The 10,213-nt window shown below is 37.6% G+C and overlaps 1 protein-coding gene and 1 pseudogene across 1 annotated transcript in view; one reads left to right on the forward strand and one right to left on the reverse strand.

Annotated features, from left to right (window-relative positions):
- Positions 1-10,213, forward strand: part of CACNA2D3 (calcium voltage-gated channel auxiliary subunit alpha2delta 3) — a 1,058,385-nt gene that overhangs the window by 332,834 nt on the left and 715,338 nt on the right. The gene's annotated exons all lie outside the window — the stretch shown is intronic.
- Positions 5,124-5,651, reverse strand: LOC111819710 (zinc finger CCHC-type and RNA-binding motif-containing protein 1 pseudogene; annotated as a pseudogene).

Below are 10,213 nucleotides of genomic sequence, written 5' to 3' on the forward strand. Positions count from 1 at the left end.
GGGGGGGGGGAAGAATTGTGGTTTTGCATTGTGTATCCTGCAGAAGCTTTTTCTGTTACAAAGTTTTCTATAATAATTTCTCTTTGTTGTTTTGTAAGTGATAGGACAGTTAGAGGGATACAGAAGTTTGAGAGTGGAAAGGGGCTGTGGGGTGGGAGGCCCAAAGTGTCCTGAACGTCCCCCACCCCCGCCCCCCATCATTACCAAGCTGCAAGCACATATCTTGTAAACACAGTGACCTGATTTCTAAGTGAGGGTAGGGGGATTGGACTGCAAGGGAAGCAAAGACCACTGATGGCTGATGGGAGGACTACGGGTGCTTCCTGGAACAGCTTCCTGTACCGCCTAGCTCCCTACTGCAATGGGGGCTTTGTGTTGAAGGAGACCCAGGGGTGGAGAGAAAGGGTGGCTTAGGAGCCCCAGCATTTGCTTGAGAACTTCCAACACCACCCACTGGGAGAAGGAAGAAGCCTTTCTAGAAAGAGATTAGAAAGGAAAAAATAGAGTGGCTGACAGCAAAGCAGAGCTGTCCTTTTTCCTGACAGCTTTTTCCTGCTGGAGGAGGTCTGGTTGCACAGAGGTTAAGCACTCCGTTGCTAACCGAAAGGTTGGCAGTTTGAACCCATCAGCTGCTCTGTGGGAGAAAGGACCTGGTGATCTGCTCCCATAAAGATTACAGCCTAGGAAACCCTATGGAGCAAGCAGTTCTGCTCCGTCCTGTATGGACACTATGAGTCGAAGGCATTCAACAAATAGTTACTTGACAGCAGTGGATTTGGTTTTGGGTTTTTCTCTGCTGGAAAGTGAGGCTTTTGCCCGGGGGGGCGGGAGGGAATCACATGTCATAAAAAAGAGCAAAGGAAGGATTTAGTAGAGGTACTTCATGAATAAAGGAAACTATCCTCCTGGGGTTTTTCAGGTATTCATTCCCTCTAAGCCCCAGCCCATCCCTGCCCACCAGCTTTTGACTGAGCAAGGTGTTGAGTTTCTTGCTGGTACAGGTAGAGGGGCACAGAGGACTCAGGCGTCAGAGTTAGTCATGGTGCTTTTCATAGAGATAACTAATTGGCTTTTGTGCGGTAAACAAGGAACATGGGTGTCACATCTGTGGGAGGAATAATGAAAAGAGGACAAGGAAATCTTCACACACTTTTTATTAAAATAAGTCTCAGTTTGTTTCTGATCTGAACAATGAGAGCATGCCTGTTGTGTTTTGTTTTTTGTTTGTTATTCTTTTTATCAGTTTGGCAGGGGATCACAGTTGGTATCTGCATTTTAAGATTTTACATTAGATGTTTCTTAGTTAGGACTTGCCACAGGTCATTTATCCACAAGACAAAACTGTGAATAGTTTCTGAGGACTGTTGAAGTGTGAGCATTTTTAAAACCAAAGTCATTTCTCAGTTACTGCACACCCACACAGATGCACACACCCTACGTGAACACCAGCTGTAGTTTTTGGTTGCTTGGCTAGAAAATTATAGCTTGTCACAAGGCCAGTGTCGTGACTTTGAACTTCGTGCTAGTAAATTATTTAGAGGCCACACTTTATGCCCATCACCCTGATTGCTGGTCATATGAGAGAGGAAAAGACGGCCGTGGTGGAGCCTCAGCTTGACCAACAGAGAAATCTTTGGCCTGGAGGTCTGGAAATTTAGGTTCTAATAGTTCTAGTCCCAACGGGACCACCTATATGTTTGTGGATCTGCAGCAAGTACTTTGCTGATGTGGCCGCTTTGCTCATCCCTAAGATGATGCTCTTGTAAGATTTAGATGATTTTTAAGATCTGGTCCGCCGCTTGTGTGCTGTGATTCATTCAACAAGTAGTTACTGGTGACCTCCTGGATGTCAGGCACTGTGCTGTGAGTATGGCCATGAGCAAGACAGATGCCACCTTTGTTCTCACAAAGGTCACCATCTAATGAGAGATGGATGTTAAACACACGATGAAATAAATCGTTACGTTGCAGTCATCATAAGCGCCATGAAAGAGAACTACAGGACATTGTGACAGCGCAGAGCAGGGGGACCTCAGAGCAAAGGCCTGCAGAGAAGTCTGAATTGGGTGGAGATTCTAGGTTCACCTCCACCCTAGCTAGGAGAAATATCCCCAAACACAGAAAACCCGTAATATGTTTATTTTCCATAACTGCTGAATTAAAATTATTTTATCTGCTTTCTATATAATAATCTTTTTCACCTCTGAATGCTAATGACACTTTATTTTTGCCTCTTTACGATACATATCACTACCTACCCTGTTCATTTGATTCACGTAAGTATGCATTCATTGCTTAATTTAACATATATTCAGAACCACATTAAGCCTTGTTTGAGGTTGTGGGGATTCCACAAACTGAGATATGCCCCTTGCCCTTCAGGAAAATTCTAATATATAGGTATGTAAACAAGTGATTAAGGAGCCCGAGTGGCACACGGGTTAAGCGTTTTGCTGCTAACGGAAAGATCATCAGTTGGAACCCACCACCCTCCCCTCAGGAGAAAGACGCGGCAGTCTGCTTCTGCAAAAGATTACAGCCTTGGAAACCTTATGGGGCAGTTCTGCTCTGTCCTGTGGTGTTGCTGTGAGTTGGAATCAACTCGACTGCAGCAGGTTTGATTTTAAACAAGTGATTACAATATAAAATGGAGAGGCGCTAACTGGTTCGAGTAAGTATGAGCTCTGTGAGGGTGGGACTGTTTTTCAACACTTTGTTCATTTATTCTGTTTTTGAGCAGATAGTCACTGAGCACCTAATGTATTCAAGACATTATGCTAAACACGGGATAGAAGGATCCAGATGAAACAGAAAAAAAGAGCCAGGATTTTAGCTTCACTGGCATATAATTACACAAACTGTTGTTTAATTATAAATGTGATAAATGCTACTTTTTATTATATTATGTAAAATTTGCATAGAATAGAATGCGCAGATCTTGAAACTTGCGAAGTTTGAGTTGATAAGGAGAGTTCCCTCCTGTCCCCTTTGCATTCAGCCCTCGTCCATCCTCCACAGGATACCACTGTTCCAATTTGTAACATCATAGATTAGTTTTGCGTATTTTTGAACTTTGTATAAATGGAATCATACAGTATATGCTCTTTTGGGTCTGGGTTCTTTTGCTCAGCATAATGTCTGAGATTCATCCACATTATTGCGTGAATTCCTCCTTTTCTAATACAAGCTTTGGCTACTATCAGTTTTTGGAGCCCTGGTGATGCAGTGGTTAAAGCGCTGGGCTGCTAACCGAAAAGTTGGTTGTCTGAAATGACCAGCTGGTCCTCGGGAGAAAGATGTGGCAGTGTCTTTCCGTGAAGATGTATGGCCTTGGATACCCTGTTGGGCAGTTCTGCTCCCTCCTGTCGCGATGCTATGAGTCGGAATCCACTTGACAGCAGTAGATTTGGTTATCAGGGGTTTTCGTGGAGCCGTGGCGGCTCAGTGGTTAAGAGCTCGGCTGCTAACCGAAAGGTCAGCAGTTTGAATTCACCAGCCGCTCCTTGGAAACTCTATAGGGCAGTTCTACTCTGTCCTGTGGGGTTGCTGTGAGTCGGAACCGACTCAACAGCAGCTTGTACGATCAGTTTTACTCTGAGTAGTGCTTTCACTGCAGTCACCCCTCCCATTTTGATATGTCCTGTTTTCGTTAGCATTCAGTTAAAAGTATTTTCTAACTTCCATTGTGAAAGCCCCCTTTAAGACCTGGTGGTATTAAAGTCTCCAAATATGATTGTGGATTTGTCTCTTTCTTTCTTTAGTTCTGATAGTTTTTGGTTCATGTATTTTGAAGCTCTCTTATTAAGTGTTAAACATTTAGGATTGTTCTGTCATTCTGATAAATTGAACCTTTTATCATTAAGAAATGATCTTATTTATCGCTGTTAATACTCTTGGTTATGTAGCAACACCAACTGTTAACATGTTGTATCTTTTTCTATACTTTACTTTTAACCTGTGTCCTTACATTTAAATAGAAACTCTGGTAGCATATAGTTGGTTCTTGCTGTTTTATGCAGTCTGACAATCTCTGCCTTTTTGTTGGATGGTTTAGTTTATTTACATTTTGTGTAATTATTAATTAATTGAAGATAAGTCTTATTATTTGCTTTCTTTTGTGTTTTATTCCTTTCTTTCTCCTTTCCTACCTTCTTTTGGGTTAATCGGACATGTTTTAGTGTGCCATTTAATATCTTTATTTGCTTTTAATCTTTCTGTTTTAAATAAAAATATTTTGTGGTTGCTTTAGGGATTACAATAAGCGTCCTTAAGTGTACAGTATGCTTAGAGTTAATTTAGTATGTGAAGTAGCACATAACAGTATAATTGCTTGACCACCATCCTTTTTGGTATTCTTGTCATATATTTTATTTCTGTAGGTGTTATAAACCTCATAATAAAATGTTATTTCTGTTATGTTTCTAAAAAAATTAATAGAAGAAAAAAAGGGAGTCTTAAATATTTACCCACTTATTTATCATTTCTGCCAGTCTTTATTGCTTCATGTAGATTTTAGTTTCTGTCTGATAATCATTTCTGTTCAGCCTGAACAGCCTCCTTTAGCATTTCTTGCATTGCACATCTGGTAGCAATACATTCTGTCAGCTCTTGTTTATCCAAAAAAATATTTATTTCACCTTCATTGTTATGCTTTTGAAAATTTTATTAGCAGTTAAAAACAATAAATCCTTCAAATTTGTCACAATTTTTATAAAGGTTTTGTTTTAAAGATTAAATTTGTTTTAAAGGAGCTCACATTAATCAATCAGACATGAATAAACCTTTTATAATGAACATCTCAAACAGATCTTTTTAATATCCACCTTATTTCTTGGGATGATAATATTAAGTTTTCTTGTTCTTACTAAAATCAGCTGCTTTCAGTATTAATGGTTATTAACAAATCTTGATTTTTATTACTCTGCTAAGGTAAGATAGAAACATGATACTTTAAAATTACTTTTCAATTTCCTGTAAACTATTTGATAGTAAAAAAAAAAAAAAAAATTATTACCAAGAGTTCTTATGCTCAAAGTTCTAAAAGTAATCTTCAGTCCCCCAGTGATCTTTGTACTTCAAGATTTTTTTAAAATTTTAAGATATTTACATAATAAATATTAATGTTAGTCACTAAGTTCCTCTTCATCACTGAAATATGTGCTTTTCTTTGTCTTTGGGTATCTGAATCATCTGGTGTTGAGGGATCCCCTGAACTGGGCTTCCAATTTCTTTGTTCTCCTTCAATTCTGATATTCTTCTACTCTTCTCAGTTTCTTTTTCTGGTTCAGTAATCTTCTTGTTGTTCTTCTTCTTCCTTTTCCTCTTCCTCTCCTCCTCCTCCTCCTCCTTTTTTCTCTTCTCTTTCTTCTTTGGAGGTTCGTGTTTTCCAAGTATATCTTTAAGGCAGGCATGAGTTAAATGTCCATTTTCGTGTATGTTGTTTTTTGCCCTGCAACAGTTTTGTGCAGATTTTTTATCCAAAAATAAAATAAACGGGACCACTTTACTCTTCCTGGTATCTTTATCTTTCATTATAGTGACCTTTACAACTTTATCATAGTTGGAAAATATGTACTGTAAGTCATTGTCAGGGAAAGGAGCATGTTGGATATATACGCTGTACTTTGACTTGGAGTCAATCTATCACTCATTTTTTTCAGCTGGGGCGGGCCTGGGAGACCAGAAGAGCATGAGCCCTCAGCTCAGCTGGGGCTCAACCCTGATTATTCCTCACCCCATGCAGTGCCCTTGGCATCGGGAGTCCCAGAAGGGTTCAGGCACCTGAGGCAAGAAGGTAGGAGCAAGTCTGCCTCCTCCCGGTTCTTGTTAGATGTCCCTCAGATGCAGTAAGGATCCTGGCTCTGGAGGTGGACGTCACACTCATTTTTGAAGGATACTTTTGTTGGGTATAGAATTTTGAGTTGATAGTTCATTTTTTCTTTTAACACTTTAAGAATGTAATTCCATTCTCTTCTGCTCTTTAATGTTTCTGATATGTAAGCTATCATTTGTATCTTTATTCCTCTGTTTTCAATGGGTCATTTTTCTTTGTCTGCTTTCAAGATTTTTCCCTTTATCTTTGGTTTTCAGTGTATTATACACTGTGATAAGGATGTTGCTAGATGTTATTTGTATTTATTCTTATTGAATTTTGCTGTATTCTTGAATATCCTCACCATATTTGGAAATTTTTTTTTTTTTTTTAAAGCAAAAAGAAAGTTTTATTCGGCATGTATTCAAAAGGACAAAAGTGGGAAGCGGACAAGCATGCTGCTAGAGCCATGTCTGCCCGAGTCCAAAGAATATTACAGAATAGGCAAGAATGCGAAGACGAACAAGCATGCTGCCACAACCATGTCTGTCTGAGTCCAAGGAAGGTTAGAGAATCATCAGGATATATCAACATCACAAAATGGGTAGAATCTTTGAAATCGTCACCTTTTCACTGATTGGCTAGAAATTGTAACCTTAAACATTTTGAATCATCTTTCTTAACAATCATTGGTACGGGTTTCAGTTATGAAAGTCAAGAGGGTCTTCATTGGTCCAACAATTCCTCTTCACTAAATGTGAAAAGAAAAAGACAAAAGGTGAGAAGTCCTTTGGGTTAGGTTTTATTGCCCTTGTGAAAACTTCCTTAAGATAATTTCTGAGATCGTCCCATCTGTTGTCTTATCTCAGGGCCCAGTTGATGTGTCTTTGTGAGTCGGTGAGGGCTCAGCCCCAGCTGGGTCACAATTCTCTATGCTCAAGGAGAGGGAATAATAACTCCAATATTATTTCCTAAATCAGTCCCTCCTTATGATCAGAGATTGGAGATAACACATAGATGATCAATACCCGGACTTAGTCGAGCTCCTAGATGCTGGCCGTTGCAGTCTCTTTAAACTCACAGTGCTGATTTTCCACCGGATACCTTCTGGTTCTTCACCAGGGTATTGCATAAGAGCGATGTTCCCATCAATGGCATTGCTGGAGTGAGCAGACTCAATGTACATCAACATTTTAGCCTGAGGCCTTCTTTTGCCTTTTAGATGTCTAAGACAATAGAGGATAAATCTTATTGTGGCTAATACTATCAGGATGTAGATTAAGAATATTATTATCCCTTGCAGTAGTGATCTAGCCCACGTACTTATTCCTGATGGTAACCAACCGAATAGATCTGGTGTTTGTAAGGGTGTGACAATGTGTAATCAAGTAGCTTGCTGTCTAATTCTATGTATATCTTGTCTACAGCACAGACTACACTTTCCTGGACTAGTAAAAAAAATCTAAAGTTATTTTGTTATCTCATGTCACCTTGGCTTATGAGATCAGAGATCACTGTTGTGCTTCGATCTCATCTGTTATTTGTCCCATAGTGACTGACAAATTTTCTTATAAAGATTTCTCTAATTCAGCTATACCACAAGTAGGAAATAAAGCTACCAACCATATCCTGAGTGTTGGACCAATGGGTTTTCTTCTGACTTTCATTTTACAATGTGTAACAATTGAACATTACCTTTCCAGTATTTACGAGCATTGTTACTATGAATACTTAAAGATAATCCTAAAGTTTTCCCAAGTGCATTGTCCACGCATTTGTCAGGAATCTAAACAAGAGATTGCCCACACAAATTCACTATTAGTTGGAAAGGAATCATCTAAATTAGAAACATATCTACACAGAAACATATATCCATAAGGAGCACACAAAGTTTGTCTAGAAGAAACAGAAAATATAGAAAAATTTACATGTGACAAGTTTTCATTAGAGAACTAATGATCAGCAAGATAATACAGGATGGACCTTTCCTGAAGGAGGTCTTCAGTTAGTCTGTTTAAAACATACTAAGTGTTCTTCCCGAGGGCAAGCTGCCCCTCCTTGGTTTACCTATTAACAGTCATGGGACACTTTCTCAGAAGCAGAAATGGAACCAAAGATAAAACAGAGTCTGAGCCATGAGGTCAGTCTCCTCTGAGAATCTGGTTTCTTTAAGATACATAATTTTCTGCATTGTAAGAGGGTGACAGTTTGATTACAAACTTTACACAGGTATTTCGTACGACATTGTCTTAAATACTGCTTAAACTAATTACTAATTTACCCTAAACATAACTCTCAGTCTGATCTTCGAAGTTAATTTCCTAAAACTGACTGAATTCTTCAAAAAAAAGCTCAATATCCAGAGCAAAATGGTCTTACTGGTTTATCTGGACCATTGTTTGACTGAAAGTATCTTCAGGAACCAGTTTTTTTCTCAAAGCTCAAGGTTCAAGAGGACACCCAAAGGCAAATATCCCCTGTGGGTTGCCTCAACCTCCCTGCAAGCCAGAAATCTGGATTCCAGGAGAATTATATACAACTCTGTCATTATTCTTTCCTTTGGATCATGATCTTGTTATAGAATCTTTTATCAAAAATGCTCAATAAGTGGTAATTGGACATCATCTGGTTTTTAAGATCCCAGGCACCATACAGCAAACTAGGAAATAAAACATAAACACTAACAATTATATTAGGCCAATTGTCTGAAACAACCAATGAAACCATGACCCTGAGGACTTTGAACCAAGGAAACAAATCTCATAAGGTGTTTGTCTCTACATAAGCAGCATCAGTAACTGCTTTTCATGTGCCTCAACAGCAACTACATTCTGCAAAACCTCAGATTGAGTATTAATATAAATACAGCAACATTTATCTATTGAGGCACAAACTGTTTCTTAAGAGACTAGCAGGAAATCTAATGCTGTTCTATTTTGTAAAATCATAGCTCAAATTTCAAATACTTCTCTGGTTATGATACTTACAACTTTGCTAAGTTTACCAACAGGAACTTCTAATTCAAGAGTTACAATATCTAAACCCATTAGTTAGATAATTTAGGAGAAAGGAGAATGATTTCTTATATTCAGGAATTAGGACCTTAAAATATCAGCAATATTAAAAAAAACATAGTTTCCTTTCGTTTACTCAGTCTTCTGTAGTTAATTTCTGTTCCACGTGATTCTGGATCAGCCGCAGTCTGTGAACCCATCAGCTTCTGCATAGGAGTTCTGGAAATTTTGTTCAGTCTAGTCACAGTCCTTTTAGCAAGTCCAACATAGTCCATCTTTTTGTTGAGATATTTTGGCCAAACTTTTTCAGCAGATCAGCAAAGGAAAAACTTATCTGCAGATGACAAAACTTAATATGGCCATGATTAATTGATAAACATATTCTTAATTGTGAAAGACCTGATAGAAATTAATTATAAGCATAATGTAAAGGCCAAATAAAATCAGTTAAAAAAAACTCTAGATGAAAATGTTTCTAAATATAGCCATTAACCATATTCAAAGAACTTCAGATACAATGCAGAATAATTTTGAGACAAAATACCATATAGTCAGGATACACTAAGAATATACCAAGATTATCAAATCTCTAAATAGCTGAACAGTAATAAAACTTTATAGGTAAATGATGTGAATTCTGTAATCAAACCATTGGCTTTGATAATGCTAGATTTAAAAAGATAAAGTTGGGACCAAGTTAGCAATAAAGAGATAATAATATAGGTCACTGTGAAACAATACTTAAGTTATTTAACCAAAGATCTTAAAGTAAAACCCTTAGCTTTCTTTTCTAAAAGCCTGAGGCTTGGTATTCAGACTCAGGAATCTTATTCTAATGAGAGGCCAAACCTTTGTCTTCCAGGCAGATTACACAAAGAATAAATTAACCCTTTAACTCAGAAATTAAACAAAATTTTGTTATTTTAACTGCGAGAAACCCAATTCTTTGTTTTATATGCTACTTAACATTAAAACTCCTAAAAATCTCATAAATTAAACGATTAAACTTTAGTCAGACAGGTGACACTCAACCATATCAAATAAATTTCTTTTTCAATAAACCTCTTAAAGGTTGCCTTTGTTATGTATCTCTTACAGTGCATCCCTTTAAATGGCAAACACATTAGCAGACTTGAAATATATATATCTGTCTATCCTTTCTCTTGTGGCATAAAAATCAAGAGTATATAAACTTAAATTATGACAAATATCTATTAACTTAATAACATCAATAAGTTACCCAAAATGTCGAAATTATTTTAAGCCTATATATCATAAAACGTAACTGTTGTTGAAAGAAAAGTCTATTTAAAAATTCTAAGATTTCATTCAACTTTTCCTATTTCTGGTATTTTTCCCAATCTAATTTTAGCCCTTAAAGATTTTA

This window comes from Trichechus manatus, unplaced genomic scaffold (assembly GCF_000243295.1).
Source record: "Trichechus manatus latirostris isolate Lorelei unplaced genomic scaffold, TriManLat1.0 scaffold00001, whole genome shotgun sequence".
Taxonomy (NCBI): Eukaryota; Metazoa; Chordata; class Mammalia; order Sirenia; family Trichechidae; genus Trichechus; species Trichechus manatus.